Raw genomic sequence first — 20,881 nt, 5'->3', positions numbered from 1 at the left:
TCCCACCAAATTCAATCAGTAATACTGGGCAATTAAGCAAAGCCACTAATTTTCTATAATATAAAGGATGTTTAATTACATTATAATGATTATGTACTCCAGAAGAAAAGAATCCTTGCTTTCCTCTATTCTTTAACCCCACAGAAGAACATGTCTTGTCAATGAAAGAAGCGTAATTGGCTCATTTCCTATGATTCCTTAAGAGGCCAAAACAGCAACTAGTCACATGTTCTACAGTCTGTTCAAAAGCATGCATAAGCAGACTCATTCCTTCAAGAGCACAGTGTTTGGAGTTTGGAAGGGGGAGGGAATTCAGAGTTGTGATACTGATCAATATCAGAGTAATCAAAATTCTTCGTGATTAAAATTCCTCTGACCTTGCAAGTTGTGTTTTTTTTTGTTTTGTTTTGTTTTTTAAACAGCATTTCTTGATCTATTTTCTCTCACTGCTACATAATCTATGTGGCTCTGTTGAAGAATAATCCGACTTTACTTATCACCTTGAGTTTTTTGTTCATATCATTTGTGCTGCATCAGCCCTAAATACCAATATAATTTCTTGGCTCACAGACATATTATAATTCTCAGCTCACAGTCATCCTCTTCTTGCTGCATTCTTTTGTCCACTGCTTTGTCAAACTCTGTGTTAGAGAATTTAAAATTCCATTATTTTTTAGTTCTTCCATGTGCTTATTGTTCTCATAATGTTATGCATATCAGTATCTGAGCTGAATAACTAATTAGAACTGATACAAAGTCCCGTTCAAAAGATTTGGTTTTTTTCCTCTCCACAAAGGAAGAAACATCTGCATTATGGTTAAAGAAGTGCAGTAAGATTAACCAAGTAAGATTTATTCAGCCCATCTTCCTAGAGCAGGTGCTTAGTATAAGGTAGTCATTTAGATTCTCCCAAGAAACAAGTGAAGAAGGCACATCGAAAGAATGAAATGCATCACGTGCTTTGGGTATAAATTCCATTTCCATGAGCAGGGAGTTGAACATATACATATATTATGAAGCATACCCTAGACCAAAGAACTTCCAGTATGAATTTAAACTAAAAAGTATAATTGTCCCTATAGGAAATGTTATTATCCCTAAAGGGGCAGTACTGTTTAAAACAGACAAGGCAGTTAAAGTGGCTTATGCTGGCTAACTTAGAAATATTTTTTTGTGGTTTCTGTGTTAATTTGGCTCTTAGCACAAGACAATCCTTTGCAACATTGTCACAAATCATAGAATCATAGAATGGCTTTGGTAGGAAGGGACCTTAAAGACCATCCAGTTCCAACACCCCTGTCATGGGTAGGGATGCCACCCCCTAGATCAGGTTGCCCAGGGCCTCATCCAACCTGGTCTTGGGCACTTCCAGGGATGGGGCATCCCAGCTTCTCTGGGCAACCTGTGCCAGTGCCTCACTACCCTCTGAGTGAAGAATTTCCTCTTAACTTCTAATATAAATCTCCACTCTTTTAGTTTAATACCACCACCCCCCCCCCTTGTCCTGTCGTTGTCTTCCCAAGCAAAAAGTTGCTCTCCATTTTTTTTATAAGCCCCCTTTAAGTAGTTCTCTTCTCCAACATCACCCTACCACCACTACCACCCACTAAACCATGTCCTTAAGCACCACATCCAACCTTTTCTTAAAACCCACAGGGATGGTGATGCCACCACCTCCCTGGGCAACCCGTTCCAATGCCTGACTCCTCTTTCTGAGAAGAAATGTCTCCTAATTTCCAACCTAAGCCTCCCCTGGAGCAACTTGAGGCCACTCCCTCCAGTCCTATCACTGGTTACCTGCAAGAAGAGGCCAATCCCCAGCTCCCCACAATTTCATCTTCGTCGCCCTCCTCTGGACCCACTCTAACAGATCCACATCTTTCTTGTGCTGGGGGTTCCAAGCACAAATATGATAGTTTTATACCAGGTCCAGCCTCTTTAGAGCAGAGAATGTGCTGGCATTCAAGTGACAAATGTGTTAGAACATCATAAAGTCATAAGAGATAGGACTACAGGAAAAGAAAAGATACTGTCATCAGGAGTACAGTTAAAACTGTCCATTCCATCTTTGCTTCTGCCAGATAATTCTTAGGTCATACCATGAAAGCCTTAAACATAAAACTTTTTTTATATATCCAACATGAGCTTCAGAATTTTCCCTGTGGCAGCTGTAGCCAGTTGAAACCTCACCTTGAATAAAAACCTGCTCCACAGTACTCACAGTCTGAGCAGTCAAGTACTAAATATTTCATAGAATTGCAGAATAGAAACATAGAATCATCTAGGTAGGAAAAGGCCTTCAAGATCACCAAGTTCAACCATCAACCTGACCTACCTAGTCCCATCACTAAACCATGTTCATTAGTGCCACAGCTACATGTCCTCAGGGATGGGGACTCCACCACTTCCCCGGGCAGCCTGTTCCAATCCTTAACTGCCCTCTCCATGAAGAAATTCTTCCTAACATCCAATCCAAACCTACTCTGGTGCAACTTGAGAACATTTCCTTGTGTCCTATCACCTGAGAAAAGAGACCAACATCCTCGTCACTGCAGCCTTTCAGGTGGTTGTAGAGAGCGATAAGGTCTCCCCTCAGCCTCCTCTTCTCCAGACTAAACAACCTTAGTTCCCTCAGTTGCTCCTCATAGCTCTTGTTTTGTAGTCCTTTCACCAGCTTCATTGCTCTTCTCTGCTTGAGCAACTCAACATCCTTCTCATAGCGAGGGAGCAAAATTTAATGAAATATTCAGGATGTGGTCCCACCAGTGCTGCATATTACCTATTGTTCATACATAGATTTTATACACTTTAACATAACCCTGTCTGTAAAGCAGCCCTATATCTATAAAAACTGTAGTACCGCTACTCAACAGGTCACACAGTTTACAGTCCCAGTGATCAACAGAATAATTAGTCCAACCTCTTATATGTTATAGATTTAACACTCTTTGGAGTACAACAGTTTGTGCCCAATATATCAAATTTCAGCAACATATCTAAGTCAAATCCAAATATATCAGGAGATCACTATATCTGTGAAAAAGCCACTAGGCCATTGCTCCTCCCTGCTAGTTTGTTCAAACCTTATTTGCTTCTAGTTTCTCATTTCAGTTTTCCTGGCTTCAATTTCCAGTCCAGGTTATGATTAAGCCATCTTTGCTAGAATTAAATATCCATTGCTATCCAATATTTTATCCCTAAATACCATAATCATACCCCTTTGTTATTTGACATGTAATACAGATAGATCTCTCACACTGTAAGTATTTTTTTTTCCAGCCCTTGGATAATTTTTGTGGTTCTTCCCCATCCCCTCCAATTTTTCACATATTTACAGCTGTGGACATCTGCGTTTCACATGGCATAAAGCCATCTAGGAGTTCGTGCTAGTTGCTTGTCCACTATAGCCCTTTGAAAGTACCTTATTTTTGTCTTTAATTCATTGACATGAAGAAGTCAGCTGTCACAACAATGAGCACGTCAGAATAATCTATGAAGAAATGAGGGTTTTGGTCAACAGCATGTTCAATAGGAGTCAGCAGTGTGCTCTGGCAGCCAAAAGGGACAACTATACCCTGGGGTGCATCAAGCATGGCATTGCTAGCTGGTCGCAGAAAGGGATTGTCCCGCTCTGCGCTGGTGCGACCTCACCTCGAGCACTGTGTGCAGCTTGGGGCACCATGGTATAAAAAGGGCATAAAACTATTAGAGAGTGTCCAAATGAGGGATATAAAGGTGGTGAAGGGTCTAAAGGGGAAGATGCATGAGTGGCAGCTGAAGTCCCTTGGTCTGTTCAGCCCAGAGCTGAGCAGGCTGAGGGGAGGCCTCATGGCGGCCTGCAGCTCCCTCACGAGGGGAGCGGAGGGGCAGGCGCTGAGCTCTGCTCTCTGGGGACAGCGACAGGACCCGAGGGGACGGCATGGAGCTGGGACAGGGGAGGGTCAGGCTGGGTGTTAGGGAAAGGTTCTTCATCGAGATGGTGGTCAGGCACTGGGACAGGCTCCCCAGGGCAGTGGTCACGGCACTGAGCCTGCTGGAGTTCAAGAAGCGTTTGGACAACGCTCTCAGACACAGAGTCTGATTTTGGGGTGGTCCTTTGTAGAGCCAGGAATTGGACTCAATGATCCTTGTGGGTCCCTTCCAACTCAGAATATTATATGATTCTATGAAACAGACATATCAATAGCAATAAATTTTATTTTTTTATTTGTTTGTTAGAAGATTATCTGAATTGTATTTTAGAAGCATGCATAGACCATGACGGAGTCATAGTTAGCTCCCATAGGCACTTCCAAACTTGTAGAGATTATTCCAACTCACTGAGGGGCTTTTTAAAATTAAGTACTGACACCAGTCTGTACAAGAATAGTGTGTGACCAGGCTGTAGTTGTTTCAGTTGTGGTGGAAAATGCTTTGAAAATGGAGCTGGGTTATATGTGCTGGTTGAATCTGCACTGAAAGGGCAAAGAGAATGAAATGGAAAATTCTAAGCTAGGCCGTGTTGACTCACATTTGCTGTGGGCCAGATGCATTAAGAGGACTATTACAACATCTGATAACCAGTGGGTTATCAGAAGTACCCTAAAATGACAGCAGGTACAAACATTCCAGATCATAGCTCAGTCTGGTATTGATGAAAACTGCACCTCAAATGACTGAAGGTCTTAATAGAATTTTGAACTAAGTAAAGTCTAATGATTATTTTACAAAAAAAAAAAAAATAGTGAAGGTTTGGTCTCTAATAAAACCTTGAGAAACAATACATTAATGTAATGTCTAATGGATAGTGGCATTGACAGTTCAGGTTTAGATTCACCACTCCTAGTAGCTTTACAGGGTTAAAAAGTAGATGTTCAATAAATTCTCTCATATTTTTGCTCTCTCGCACCTCTCACTGGAGGCTCTCCATGCTATCTAAAAATGCTCATTCTTTGACAAGCACCCTTACAGATTCCTTTTATAAAGAAAAGGGGTTGTCACTGTCAGCACTTCAGAAAATCTTTGTAAGGGCCAAAGTATTGAAGTACAGGGACTGATTAAAAAAAAAAAAAAAACTCTTTAAAGCTCAGTTGGAGCAACCTGGAAATTAATGAACATGTGTACAGTATTTGGATTAACGAACATGCGTACAATGTTTGGCTACATGGCAAAGACTGTTGTAATAATTAAAGGAATCAAATGTTCAGCCTCAGTCACAGGGTGATTTGTATTTCTCTAAATTAAAACAATAAAAGGAAGAAGCAAATGTGTTTGTGCATTTGTGTGTATGTGCAAGTGTGCTTAGGACAGCTATGGCACATGAGATCAACATCTCCCAAGTACTTAATAATTTTAATTAAGAAACGTGTTATTCTATCAGATAAACAGTGCATTTTAAACATTTACAGGTGGGATCAATAAATTGGGCTGCTTTTATTAAAGTGCCTAAATAAGGAATTTACAAATTGGCAGTTGAATCATACAAAGACAAATTCGATGATTCAAGGACTGAAGGCATATCAGCCTTGACTGATTGTCTTTAAAATCTGTACATCACTAGCACAGGCTCCACATGAGAATGACTGAGACCTCAATAGTGTTGTATGTACCTGGAGATAAAATCCATCTACGTCTAGAATGTTTCATGGTGTTTGTGCTGCAACAGAGCACTGAGACTGAACAGTAAATCTCCATTAAGTTGAGATTCATCTCACCTAACTTTAAGGCATCTGATGTTAGATTAGTTGGATTAGTTGTCTGACATTGAGATGCCTAAGGTTAGGTGAAGTTAATTCCATGATGCAAAATGCCCACAGCTTAGTTCTGGGTACAAGAGTAAAGAGATATTAGATTTCTATTTCTGCTCTTATGGTTATGAGTGGGAAATGAGCCTTTCCCGTGTTTTTAAGCTAGCATCAAGGTTGCAGTTTCTTCCAGTATATGCAATATGGGGATATTCTGTAAAAATAGGCATCAGTAAGATAGGAATTTTGGCAGTGGACCTCTCTGATGGTGTCTCAAACTCAAGAAAAGAGCATAGCAATTCATTTTCCTCTTCTCACAACAAGCCATGTCATGCAGAGCACTGCTTACATGCTGTAAAGACTGAGCAACTTCTAATTAGCAACACCACCATCAGTGGGACATTTTCTGAATTACCTGCCTGGAAACTAATGGGAAAAAAATTTACAAGTCAGAGGCAGAAAAATAGAGTTCATAACCAGGCCTTGACACAAAGAAACAAGAGAGCATTATGGAAGTCAGGCTCCGAGCATACAGGGAGAGTGAAGATATTAGAAAACTTAGCTGCCCCAAGGCCAAGCAGGGAGAATGATGTTTATCCTACTAACGACATGGCATCAAGATACTAGGACTGCACTGAAACTCTGTTTCACCCAGGCTAATTAGTCCTGCTGAGAAATTCCATCCTAGCAGCATGAATGTCTCCAGTTCTTAAGCCAGCTTGCTCAGAGTCTCTAGTGCAGACATACCTCCCCATCCTCAGAGAAGCAGGCGTGTTAATTCTTCTACCTCAAGAAGAAGGTTTATATTTTGGGGCTTACAGCAAAGCATAAGATTAGACAAGAGTAAGTGTGCACTCTGTTTTGCAATTCCGTTTTCTCAAATGTGTTGTTTAACTGCTGAATAAAATACTTCACTTTAAGTAGCCGCTTGGTCAGATGCCTTCGGTGGAGGTGAGTCATTATAGCACACACAAATACAGTGAGATCTGCAGTTTGGCAATCCAAACCCACTGCGATTTATTCCCTCCAGCACAAGAGGTCTCATTATCTTTGTACGTAATACAGTGAGACATCATTCCAGATCTCTGTGACAAAAGTACTTACATTCATAGACAGCCAAGTTGAACTGAAAAAAAAAAAAGTGAAGAAAAAAGTTACCTGATCAAATGAACAAAATCATATACAAATAATCCTCTCCACTTTTACATGCAGAAAACAAACAGGCTCCATTTCTTTTCTTCCTCTGTCAACAACACAAGGGTTAGATTACATCCCCCCTTCAAACACAGACTCGGATTGTTGCACACTCCATTGTATTTCCAGTGCCTTGGCAGTGGTCTTTGGCTGTGCCTGTGAAGCTAAATTCCCAGACTGCCCACACTATCAACCCCTCCGATTGTCCTCTGAAGAATACTGAAAACACCTGATGAAAAACACCAACTGCAAAACTGCAGGAGTACTTAGCCCTTGCTCCAACGTCTCCCTGTGTGCTTTCCTATGATTCATAGCCTGAGGTTTCCTACATCTGGCAACAGCACTATATCCCAAAACCACACTTTGATGCCATGCCCAGTATGCATGACCCCCAACTGATAATTATTTTCTAAAAGTCCACAGTCTAGTCCTTCTACTTATAATATGGTGCCACTATAACTACTCTCTTGTAGCCTGTCGTCTAGGGGGCAACATGTAGCTTCAGTCCTTTCCCCATTCACAGAATGTAAAGGAAGATGGATCTTCAAAACCACATGCACCCGTCACTTCAATCCATAAATGACATAGCATAGACTTTAACATAGTTTTTAGTGAGATGTGCAGCTATTGGAGCACACAGAAAATTACACTTATCTATCATGTGTGCTATACTCTTCTCAGGGAAACCCAGGATAGAAGCATGGATTAGTTGGTAAACCTCACAAAGCTGGGAGCACCATTTTTCTCTGTGCTATGGCAGCACTGACCAAGACTTTTTGAACAGTCTTCACACAAGCACGGAGGAAATGCTGAATATCTTGACTGATGCCTATGCTAAGCATGGTGAACCAATATATCAAATCTATGTGCCACATATCTATAGGATCTTTGCTAGAGATGACTTTCAGTGTTGATGATCACCAAATTCCTGACTAGATTGCAGATTAAAAAAAAAAAAAAAAAAAAAAAGACAACACGTGAAAATTTAAAGACAATCTTTGTTCATAGGATAGCTTTTGGCAAAGGCCAACTAGCATTGTCCAGTACATTTCCCTGGCACTGGTGATAGCATAAACCATAGATGGTTCTTATCCTATAGACAGGTTGCATTCAGTCTTCTGTTTTGAAGGCTGGGAGAATTTATTCATGTAGACGTTGATCATTCTATTCCAGTTGGTCTCACAGATAGACAGGGGTCTCATGCACATTTAATTTAATAGAACAGACATACCCAAAGCACCAAAGCTTGATGAGGGTATTCTTCAGCAGTCCAGCCATGTTTTTGTTATGCTGGAGTGCAGCAGAGAAATGATGGGCACTGTCAAGATTCACAAGCATCTGCCTGGAGACAGCTAGAAATTGAATGAGAATATATAACATTTTTGTGCCCCGTTTTCTCAATGGAAAATATGGACAATATGGACAATAATACTCATTTCCTTTTTAAAATGCTGACTTATGAGACTGAAAGGATAGAATGAGCTCAGAAAATTACAATATACACGTTGAATGTATGATTTATTCATCAGTATTACCCAGCTAGCATTATTGGCACTAATGCTACTAGGAAAAATAAAAAAAAAAGTAAAAAAAAAATAAGTGCCTGAATAGACAGGGCAGGAACTGAACCACTTAGAAATTAAAAATACATTCACAGAAAGCCCTAACAGAAGACAATTATGTCCCAGACAACTTAGCCATTTATTCGAGCAAATCAAAAATAGCCCACAAGTCAAGTAACAATTGAATTAAGATACCAATCACTGTATCTATTAAGTTTTTTAAAATTACATGACAAAGTTTAAAAGAACATTCCAGTATAATGTGAAACATTATTCTTATTGCTACATCTAATTACAAAGAGGTGTAAATCACTCGGTATAGCCTTTTAAAAAAAAACTACTTCAAATACATAATATTAAAAATTGAGAGGAGGTATGCAGCTCCCATATGAATGGGTTATATATCTGGCAGTTTTTAGAGACACTGTGAAAGAAGTTCCACTGAAAATCTTCATCACTCCTTTTCTCAGCAGAGCCAGGATTGGGCCCACGTGTTGAAGGAGGCATAATGTGGGAGGTATGGCCCCAGACTGGGCTGAAATGGGGTCCTTGACCATGGGTAGGGTGCCCAAGAGAAGTGGGCAGGGACAGTAAGAGCTGGTAGCAGCCTCAGGGCCCTGATAGTTTTTACCTCATCAAAGCATTTAAGCTCATGTTTTAATTTTTAGGCCCAGGTAAGCAGTTAAGAATGTGACTAATTTTACCTTAAAAGGAGTTCATCTCAATACAAATTTTTCACGGCAGTTTAAGTGCTCCTCTTGAATATAGGCCACGTTTACTTGTACTAAAGTGATAACTAGCCATGTATTTAAAGAACTAGAGTGGATCAAGATGGGATAAAAGAACTTTATTCATGACATGATATTCTGTCCAAAAGTGTACTACAATTGAATAGTAATGATATCATTAATTTTTAGGACTTCAGCATTTTTGTAAATTAATTTGGCCTCTCTATCTTGGGAGCCAAAGGGCAGAGAGAGAGTCCTTAAATACTGATGATTTTTTTTAATGGATGATGAGAGCCTTCACTGGCGGAAAAACACTTAGCTGGTTTATACTGTATTCCAGACATCCCCATGTCACTTTCACTTCTGAAGTCTGATGCTGTTCTGAAATAGGATGCGACATTAAAATGTGAGATGAAGTTCAGTGTCTTCTATTTCCTTCAGCCTGAATAAATTACCAGGCTAATAACATTACTTTTTTAGACTTCCATTAAAGACCAGTGTCAATCCCAAAGCTGGGGTTTCTTAGTTTTTTTTTTCTCATTTTTTTTTTTTTGACTAATTTCAGTCCACACTGAAAATCTGCATGTAATTGGGTCCTTCTTAACCTGCAGGAAAGTGCCCATTCACCCTTCAGCTAGCAAATACTTGGTGCTGTTACTGTTATTATCATATTGCTTGAGCAATTTTGTGAGATATTTAGGTGTAAATGCAGGATTAAGAAAGCAAATCTGGTGTGTAATTTCAAGGATAGCATCAATATATTCTCTAGTTCCAGCTTTTATAGATTAGGGTATTTGCCAGGTGAAAGCTAATGGCTTAATACATTTGTACCAGATTGGTGGGCTATAGGAAATCCCAGACTTGTTGATTTGCACACATGTGGGTCATTGCTATATCTCACATACTACTGCATGCAATACCTTGCATGTGCAAGGTGCTATTCGTATTTTACAATGTACACATGATCTAAGCCCACTCTGCGTCAAGTCTAGTGCTCAGGTACCCCCCCATATAGACAGAATTATAGAATCATTTGGGTTGGAAGGGACCTTAAAGATCATACAGTTCCACCCCCTCTGCCATGGGCAGGGACACCTCCCACCACACCAGGTTGCTCAAAGCCCCATCCAGTCTGGCCTTGAACAACTTCAGGGATGGGGCATCCACAGCTTCTCCGGGCAGCCTGTTCCATTGCCCCACCACCCTCTGAGTGAAGAATTTTTTCCTTATATCTAATCTAAACCCACCCTCTTGCAGTTTAAAGCTATTATTCCTTGTCCTATCTTACACTCCTGGAGAAAGAGTCTCTCCCCAGCTTTCCCCCCCCTAGGCCCCCTTTAGGTACTGGAAGGCCACTATAAGGGATGCCTGGAGCCTTCTCTTCTCTGCGCTGAACAACCCCAACTCCCTCAGCCTGTCTTCCTAGAAGGGATGCTCCAGCCCTCTGATCATCTTTGTGACCCTCCTCTGGACTCGCTCTAATACTTCAGTGTCCTTCTTGTGCTTGGGGCCAGGAGCTGAATGCAGGGCTCCAGGTGGGGTCTCTCAAGAGCAGAGCAGAAGAGGACAATCCCCTCCCTCACGCTGCTGGCCATGCTGCTTTTGATGCAGCCCAGGATATGGTTGGCTTTCTGGGCTGCAAGCGTACATTGTCATCTCATGTCGAGCTTCTCATCCAACAACACCCCCAGGTCCTTCTCCTCAGGGCTGCTCTCAATCCATTCTCTGCCCAGCCTGAATTTGGGCTTGGGATTGCCCTGGCCCAGATGCAGGACCTTGCATTTGGCCTTGTTGAACCTCATGAGGTTCGCACAGGCCCACCTCTCAGGCCTGTCCAGGTCCCTCTGGATGGTATCCCTTCCCTGGTGTTGACTGCATCACACAACTTGGTGTCATCAGCAAACTTGCTGAGGGTGCACTCAATCTCACTGTCCATGTCACTGACAAAGATGTTAAACAGTGTCAGTCCCAATACTGACCCCTGAGAAACACCACTCGTTACTGATCTCCACCTGGACATTGAGCCATTGACTGCAACCCTTTGAGTGTGACCATCCATCCAATCCCTTCCCCACTGGGTGGTCCGTCCATCAAATCCATGAGTCCTCATGTTCAGTAGGGTGGTTTGTGTTATCAGCTCAGTTCCCTGTCTACTGTCAATTCTCCTGTTGAGGAACTGGTTCTATGTTATGCACATATGAGAGACTGCAGATGGTGAGTTGGGAAAGAAGAGCATCCTGAAAACAAATTTAGAGACAAGGATATCATGAAGGACAGCATCAAATGTTTTGCAGAAGTCTAGGTAGATGATGTCAGTTGCTCTTCCCCTATCCACCAATGTTTTAACCCCATCGTAGAAGGCCACCAGAAAATGATGTACAGTATACATTATGTTCAGAGAATAGAAAACTGTCTACCTGTGGCAGGTTTTTTTGCATTCTTCTACCTAGCTAGATGAATAAATGTTAACCCTGTGTCATTGTAACAATGTCTCATAAGTAAGTGATTTGACATCATGGCTTTCAGTACCAAAAGCCTAGTTCTTTACCCTGTACGTTAATGGAAGTTCTCCATTAGCTAGCAGCAATCCCAAGCCACGAGTGAACAAAATGTTACAGAGCTATTCCCTGACACTGAAGTGAAATGGCACAAAACAGTTTTTGTCCATGCTTTTGAACTCTTTCAGCCTCCAGTGCAGGATGCCCATATCCAAACTGTCTGTTGGGAATCATCTTTGAAAGCTCCCCAACCTGGCTTGAAAGACATTTGACAGAATACTAGATGCCTCTTGCCAAAACCATACCAGGGACAATTCTCACAATACTACAGTAGGGATGACTGAGTTCCAGCACACATGAGCAGACCCTGGCATTATTTAATTTACTAGCATGGATTTTGCTGTAGCCTATTATCATGAGAGCAGAGCAGTTAAAAATGGGAACCAAAACTGCCTATTGTATGCAAGTTGAATATTTTTACAGGACCACAAATTTAAAATATGCTTTTATCTACTTATGTAGCATATTGAGCAGAAAGCCAAGAAATCTAATGAATTTACCTCAGTTTACCTCAGTAGAGAATCTGATCCAGGCCCAGTTACTCAAAGGTCCTTTTTCATTCATTTATAAATTAACTAAATAAAGAGGAGTCCTCTCCTTTTCACCAACTGAAAAAAGAGAGGACTGCAGACTGACCCCAACAGAATATGGGGTCTGTTTTCATAACTGTTTCATCATTTCTCAAGGTAACTGCAAATTACAGAATCAAAGAATGATTGAGGTTGGAAGGGACCTCTGAGTCCATTTGGTCCCATCCCTGCTCAAGCAGGGACACCCACAGCAGGCTGCCCAAGACAACATCCAGACAGCTTTCAAAGATCTCCAAAGAGGAGACTCCACAACTTCTCTGGGCAGCCTGTGCTAGGGTTCCATCACCTGCACAGACCCAAAAGTGCTTCCTGATGCTCAGACAGAACCTCCTGTATTCCAGTTTGTGCACATTGCCTCTTGTCCTGGCACTGGGCACCACTGCAAATAGCCTGGTTCCGTCCTCATTGCATCCTCCCAAAGGGAGAATTCTCCTTTCTAGAGAATTCAGTGCTAGTAAATATTCCTGGAGAGCTGGATAAAAAAAAATAAAAATATTTCCAGACTGAAGAAATATGGAGTAAATATCACTGTGGAAGTAGTACGTGTAACCTGACAGGGCCTCCTTGAGTCAAAAGGCAGAAATGAGAACTCTAAGATGAGAAAAAAAAAAGTTCTTCCCATTTTTCTCCATAGTTTGTAACAGAAACCTTGAGCGACTGCCTTAAATAGAGATACCTATTTTATCAGAGTAATCCCTTCTGTCTTTTCTCTTTTCTTTCCCTCTTCTCCCCTCTTTCTAATGTCTGTCTCCATCCATTCCCAAGGAACTGATACCCAAATGCTGCTGAAGATCAATCACATTTCATGTAAGTCAAGACTGGGCTAGAAAAGGCAGGTCTAGGCATTTCATTCTTACCTCTTACACCTTAGAGTGAAAAAAAAAAAAAGAAAAAAAAAAAGGAATATGAAGGTCAGACTTGGCTCTCTTGCTGCTACCTCTCCTCAGCAAGCTCTGTACTTCCAGCACAATCGAGTGACAACCTTACCCTCCTTAGACAAAAAGAGAAAAGTGTCTTTGGAAAGACAACAAATAATCCAAAACATACATCCACTAAAGCAAGTGAAAACATTACCCAATTCAAGAAAATAGTAATATTAATTAAAAAAAAATGTGAAGACTTTGGGTACTAAGGAGTGGAATCCACATGTACCTCTGAAGTTCATCATCTCCAGTTTCCCAAAACTGTTGTAACCTAACTGAGACACAGTGCTGGACAACCTGCTCCAGCTGACCCTGTGGTAGCATTGGACTAGATGATTGCAAGAAATCCCTTCCAGCCCAAGCAAGTTTATGATTCTGTGACTCATATTGGTGAGGTCTTGTTAATGAGGGCTAAATATGAATGCTCAATTTTGTATGGTTATATATAAATATATGTATATCCAGTAAAGTTTAGCTGTAAGAGAACCAACCAATTCTACCTTGAGAGCTGACTATTCCACTGTATAGTGCTATGGCAGGAGGAAGAAGGATGGAAAGGAAGAGCAGGTGTTAATGAGGTTTTCTCTAAATAAATCTGTAAAGACTGTGTTACATGGCACACAGTTGTTAGGCCCATTAACTCTGTTAATGTACAGAGTTGCCATACTCGCTGTACTCTGATTAGCAATAATAGAAAAGGAAGATAAAAAGTGATGTACCTGATCTTAAAGAGGAAATATGAGTTGCTGCGTCCTTTTCCATAAGAGCCCCCACCCCAGTAAAACTTCTGCTCTTCAGCTGGAGTGTATTAGTACTACTCATCTCCATTCGGGCGGACACAGAAAGCACACTTTGTGTTGTGTTGCTTGGAGAAAGAATTGTTCCTTGCATGGGGTCATGAGGTGGAGAATGAGTCCTTATGTTCAGTAGGGTGACCTGTGGTATCCACTCAGTTCTCTGTCTGCTACTGCCACGTTGAGGAGCTGGTCCTATGTTCTCATGCACGTATGAGAGATAGATGGGGAAAAAAAAGAAAAGAGAGCATCCTGAAAACTTTCTGGTCTAAAACACCACCAAATCGGGAAACACCAGGAATCTGGTCCTTCCTTTTATAAACATCAACAAAGACAGGATTTCCAGAGAGGCAATTTAGCAGTGGGATTAATACCACATATGACAGATGCACAGAGCCCTCGGTAAAGGAAATGGATAAAAATAATTGCAGAATGTTGCAGAGTGGTGTTTCTTAGCTGCTGAAAAAAAAATCTATTAATTGAAATAGCCTGACAGAACCATGAAAGCTTAAGAATTTTACATATCTGATGTCTGTAAGGGCCAATTTGGAACTATAGCATAAAAAGGTTGAAAGGAAAATGTGAAATACTATTATTCCTGTTATCTTTTTTAAGACAGTATTTTATTCACATATCCAAACTGTTTCAATGTACTATGAAGTTTAACCATCCCTATTCTTTTTTGAATGCTAAATTAATTGGTACTGAGAACCCTTGACCTATTTTTTCTGTTATTTTTTTCTTTTTTCTTAATCTGAGTTGTGTCATTCTAGACAACCACCTAATAAGAATCTGAAACAGCAGGTACGGTATTTTACCAGATGCTTATCTCCTCTCTACCTATGTTATTTTTAAAAAAAATCTTTAGTGAAAATGGAATTCGATTACAAAAAGAATCAATCTGTAACTTAGTAAAAAGTACCTCCTTCATAATTTATATAGCCCTGCTGCTTCACCCTAATTAATGTTCATCTGTAACTTATTCTTCCATCAGCTTTGCCCTTCTAAATGAGTGAAAAATGACAGGAAACCTTTGTAAAGCAGTTTGCCATTACAGAATTATAGAAGAAACTGGATCGACTCATTTAAAGTCCCTAGTAATAGTCTCATAGGTCTTAAGAAAATATTGTCATTCAATTTAAATAGGGTTTCATTTGATCCAGGTGCAGCTGGATATCAGAATGGTAATGTAAATACAACAATCTATTGTCAAGAGTGTAGGCATTTTAATTTCATTGCAAATGATATAAACCTGGATTTTCTGTTTAACTGACAGGATAATCAGCATGCTACTGTGGTAAGCAATCATTAATGTGATGAAATATGGAAATGCTACCCATGCATAGAGAGAGGATGGAAGTGTAATCCTGGGGTGAAAGACTGGATTTGTGATCTGGGCTTGATTCCTGCCTCTGCTGCAAGCAGAAGTCTATGTCTAAAGAAAGAAAATAGAGATACTTCCTTTCTCTCACCTTAATGCCTATTGAAAAACCTAACCACAAGGAACACCTCTCATCTTTTGTGCATACATAATCTAGGCTATGAAGCCTTGCTTGTAATGCAAATTCATGAATATAAGCATGTACTACTCATATAGGGATAAAAGCAGTGTATAAATTGAGAGCAGGTGGATTACCAGGTGTATGTCTACCTTCTGCACTTGAAACACTGGAACAGCCAAAATCAAAATTCTTAGGAATGCAGAAGTATGTTGGGAGAAATTTTATAACATTTCCTACCTCACCAGGGGGAATGACAGAAAGAGTTTAGTTCAGTACACTTATTTTACCTTGCAAGTTCACATTTTACTGCAATAGCTGTTTTCATCACAGAGAAACTGATGTATATGTACAGCTGAATGAAGTGTTTAAAATCAATCAGTGGAGGCTAAGAATGATTTTTGCATTCTGAACCACATGCATCAATTCATAGATATTATTTTTGAAAAATCTATGTATATTCATTTGTATTAATTACTGCTTTTCAGAGATCAGCTCGAAGTGTACCCATTATAAGGAAAGTTTTCCAATGTTCCTGTTTTGCACATGAGAAAATAATTTGGCTGGGAAAGTAATTTATTTGAATCTTCGAAGTTTAATTTATGGCATACACAAGAGGTTTTTCCAAAGTAACATTATCCCAACCCTGAATTTTAATAAGATGGAGCACAGTGCTGACTTTTATTTTTGATTGTAGTTCAGATAATTAAGATTACTTTAACATTTTAGACAAAACACTGATAAGACCAGCAATATATATGGAAATGGGATTTGAGTTTTTGCTGAATTTATTTCTTCTAGGTAACAGCAAAGCTCAAGTTCTCAAAGCTCACTTGCTTCATATCACGGAACACATTAAAATTATGTTTCCATTTCACTTTTTCATAAATGGATTAACCTTATTTAATTTCAGCAGTTTGCAGATGGCCTTGGAGGGCTGCTCTTGCCCCCCAAATTGCATGTAGCAGAAAGGCTGTCCTATAACAAATCTGCACTGCGTGGGGAAGTACAGGAAGAATTAATGCTATCTGAAGGATATGGTTCAGTGTTTAGGTACTAACATGAGAAAATGGGGTTTCTGGGTTCTTTTCCCTATTTCAGCTCATACTTTCTGTGTAAATGTGGGTACATTTAAGCCCAGGTTTAAGCTCTGTTTTTTGCAGGTTGTGTCCTAGTGCATTGCAAAGGGGAAGAAACTTAGATGGCAAAGTCCCCCTGTCCGAGTCCTTCTTGTGTGGACTCTGTAAGGATGTGATCCACAGAGCTCACAGCCTAGTGTCCTGGATATCCATGTTGGCGGATAGGGTGGTTTCTTTAGGGTACCTTGGGAAGAAAATCTGGATGCTCTTATGGATGCACAAGAACAAGAGATGCAAGCTGGTCTGCTATTATGGAGCTGAGACCCAGTCAGGCTCCAGATCTGGAGACACTGTGACATTGCGTTGGTCACTAAGGCTGGGACTATTAAAGACTGCCCAGGGCACAGTCTAGGCACTGAAACACAACCATCTGTATTACAAAACTGCCGAAACATTCCTGGAATGAGTTTGTCTCAGTCTAACTCAGTTTTCCAAACAGTTGCTGAGCACAGCCTGTCTGCTGAGACACTCAGGGAGGGAACCATTTCCAAGAGGCAGCTTGCATGAAGCCACAATTTTTCTGAAGCCAGGAGAGTTTATCTGCTCAGATCTTTCTGTGACTGCTGGCCTCTCTGACTACAAACATTTCCAAGCATGTTTCCACAAGGTTACATACCCACCCCTTCAGTAAAGAGAGCCAGGGAAGGAGATAGAGCATTGGACCCTGATTCACCACAAGGCTTAAATAATCATCTCACTCCGTGGCTGTTTCAGACCACTCTGACTAGTGCCCTCTAAGATGGATCTGTTCAGCAGATTTGATGTGAGCCCCTCTGTACTATTTGGGTTTGATCAATCACTGACCTCTTGTATTTAACAGCACTGGCATTCCCCGTGGAGGCCCTTCTAAGTCCAAGATGAATAGCACAAACAGTGACTTTCAAGGGCAATATGTTTTTTTCTGTGCCCAAGTTAAATGGATAAGGAGACTTAACCATGCGGTTACTCCACCTCGTGCACAGAAGTCTAAAAGAAAGATTCCCAAACATTCTTTGGCTTCCAACTTAACCCTTGAAGTGCCTAAAACATCCATATGTATCTCAGGTTTCCTTCTGAGCAATCTCTGAAAATGGTCACTCCTTAACTCTTCATGATGCTGAGCACATCGAAACCAAAATCTCAAACCAAAGCATTGTGCAAATAACTGATTAGGTCTTTCTCTGCACTATTAATCTGCAAAGACTGCTTTGCTATTCCTGCTCACTGACACCAAGTGCTGCACACACATGAGCAAAATATATATATATTTTTTTTTAATCTAGAGTCAGTCTGCAGTCACCTAGAATGAGTCAGGCCCAGGTCCAAGTAAATAATGTGCCTAAGGAAATTTGCAATTCAGTGTTCAGCTGCAGACTATGTGGGTGAAAGGTTTTCTCATTCTTTTCAGTGGAAATTTTCCGAAATACAAAGTACTTATTGAACTAAGAACCTCCACATCCTTGTATAGAAGCATTCACCTCGACACAGTATCTAACACACAGGTCCCAGTGCAGGCCAAATTCAAGTCTCCTCCTCTCAGCTGAGAAAGCTCAGGAGAGCCTTTGTTCAAGTATATGAATGTTGCTAGACTACTCTTCTGTTACATGCTTAGGTTTCATTTCTTAAGTGGTTTCTGTCCTCAAACATGCTAGAGAGACTGTAGATACTTAATCCAAGCACACTGGACAACTGCAGATACAGAGAGCATATTCTGTAACACCAAGGTCTCTTGGTGGATTTAACATTTAAACATTTAACGATTTAAATGTGATTTATTTTAGCTTTTTGTCATGCTGGATAGATCAGTCATGAGCCAAGCTGAAAATGTTATTCCCCCCCGCCCCCCTCAACCACCAGATATATCAAAACCTGCTTCCTAAATACTCCAGTGGATGTGCTGAGCCAAGTAACAGTTCACAAGCAGGAGAAAAGAAGCACAGATCATGCGACTCAGTTTATTTATACTTATTTGGTGCTATTTAAGTACCTCCTGCTTTACAATGTTGAAGCTGAGAACAGAAGAGAGAGCATGTGAAAAACATTCCCCTTTTACTCCAGTATTGACATCACTTCACTGTTATTTGTAATGTAGCAAATACAGCAGAACTCCACAAGCTGATCATTAGCAGGATAAATTTGGCATAAAATTGGTACCCCAGAGGCCTCTTTGGCACATCACGGTGGCATTGCAATAAATGCAACTCAGAAATAAGCTACGTAGGTTGACTTTTACTTATAACCTCCAAGCACGTCCTCAGGAGCTGTGACCCCTTGTTTCCTTGGGCTCACCCTGCCAACTGCTGGCAGGGCTCACCCTGCCAACAACTACTATTGACTTTGTGTGCAGATAGACCAGCTCTTCAGTTTTCACTGTCATTTGATTTGTTTTAACAACTATTCACTGGGAACCCTTAAAATGATGCTGAGGAACTCAACATTTAATTTTTGCCATGTAAATTTGAACATTTTAGAAGGAAGAATTATGTTCAGATTTTCAAAAGTCACTTTTTCTACCTATTTTCCTTAAAAATCCAATTTGTTACCTGACTTCATTTTTAGTACACTAATGACTTTGACAATACCTTTCAACATTGCTTGGAGGATTTGGCTTTATTCAAAAGCAGATGTGTGTTTGCCTTAATGCTTTATATTTCTTTGGGGAGTTTTTAGCCAGAGCATAATTTCTGTTCTGTTTGAAATCACATTTGTTACGTTTTTTCTCAACTAAACCACAGCAGGGAGAAAACAAAGAAAAAAATAGAAAATATTAAGTATAAACAAGAGTACATGTGCACTAAAGCAGGTTTATAGGCTTCCTTTAAAGAGAGATTGCGGAAAGGAGAGAACTTTTATTTGCATTCACCATCCCATTTGAGTTCCCCTACCCAGAACAAAATGTAGAAAAGAGATGTGTGTGTGAATTATTTGGGTAAAAAGCATTTTATTTAGAAATCACCGAAGGTTGCAACAGATTAATAATTCCACCTTCAAGCAGTGATTGCAACTATCAAGTTTTGATGGCTACAAGTTCATTCCTACCCATCCCACATGGGATTAGCAGTCCATGCTCTCCTTCCCAGGTCATGCTTCAGGTGAGGGACACAGACCTATGAGCATAACGTAGTTCCCATCATTCAAGGATTTTCTTTTTCTCTGAATCATTTTGTCACACACCACCTACTAACCTGGAGCACTGCGATGACATTAGCCTCATATCGTGCTGCTCAATCACTCTCCATGTCTGCAGCAGTTAATTGGAGGTGCCCAGGAACACTGAAGCCAATTGACCTGAAAATACGAGGCCAGCAAGTCCAGCATGAGGCCATGAAGATGGTCAGTGGGCTTGAGCAATTGAAGCGCAAAGGAAAACTGGGGGAGGTGTGTTTGTTCAGCCTGGAGAAGGCTCACTGGAGATCTTACTGCTTTCCTACTGCGGTGTTACAAATACCTAATGAGAGGGTGTAGCGCAGATGGAGCCAAACTCTTCTCAGAGTAGCACAGCAATAGCACTAAAGGCAATGAACACATGCTGAAACACCAGAAATTCTGATTAGCTACTGGGAAAAAAAAATCACCATGAGGATGGTCATATTTTTTAAAAGGGCCCAAAGAGGCTGTGAAATGTCCATCCCTGGAGATATTCAAACTAATTGGAAAAGGATGTGAGCAAACTTCTTTAACTGGCCTTGCTTTGAGCAGGGGGACTTAACTAGAGTCCCCTTCCAGCCACAGTTATCCCATGATTCTGTGATTGTGTGATCATCTGCCCTTGGTGCACTGCAGAAGCTGTTTTGCTGTTGGACAGCAGAAGGCTGGGACACCTCAGTTATATTTGCATAAATACACCATATTGACTGAGGGCCAGTGAATATCCATTTAGCATTCAAATTAATCTGATATTTGGACCTACTGTTTATCCTCTCCCTTGCTTAGGGTACGAGGTACATCACTGAAAACTGAGAATATGCTTACAGAAAATATGCTCAGTGCACAACTTTACTTACTGCCACATAAACAAATTCTCCGAAACGGGGTCATTCTTATTGCCAGGGTTTCCTCTTCCCTTCCACTCTGCCCTACGTCCCTGGTAAATATTAAAATGAATGAACCAAATGTTAAAAACAAAGATATTCAGGGTCAATAACACTAAGACAAGAACTGCACCACAAACACATGCACACACACAGAAATA

The 20,881-nt window shown here is 40.6% G+C and overlaps 1 long non-coding RNA gene across 1 annotated transcript; it reads right to left on the bottom strand.

Annotated features, from left to right (window-relative positions):
* Nucleotides 1–19,432: 19,432 nt before the first annotated feature.
* On the bottom strand, nucleotides 19,433–20,774 carry LOC308188197. The gene is made up of 3 exons (XR_013945225.1): nucleotides 20,694–20,774; nucleotides 19,875–19,977; nucleotides 19,433–19,796 (listed from the first exon to the last, which is right to left on the bottom strand). It is a non-coding gene; the product is annotated as an uncharacterized lncRNA (long non-coding RNA).
* Nucleotides 20,775–20,881: the final 107 nt, after the last annotated feature.

This window comes from Anser brachyrhynchus (genome assembly GCF_964034855.1).
Source record: "Anser brachyrhynchus genome assembly, chromosome: 1".
Classification (NCBI taxonomy): domain Eukaryota; kingdom Metazoa; phylum Chordata; class Aves; order Anseriformes; family Anatidae; genus Anser; species Anser brachyrhynchus.
The sequence above is the reverse complement of the archived record's forward strand: the minus strand, read 5'-3'. Positions and strand labels throughout refer to the sequence as shown.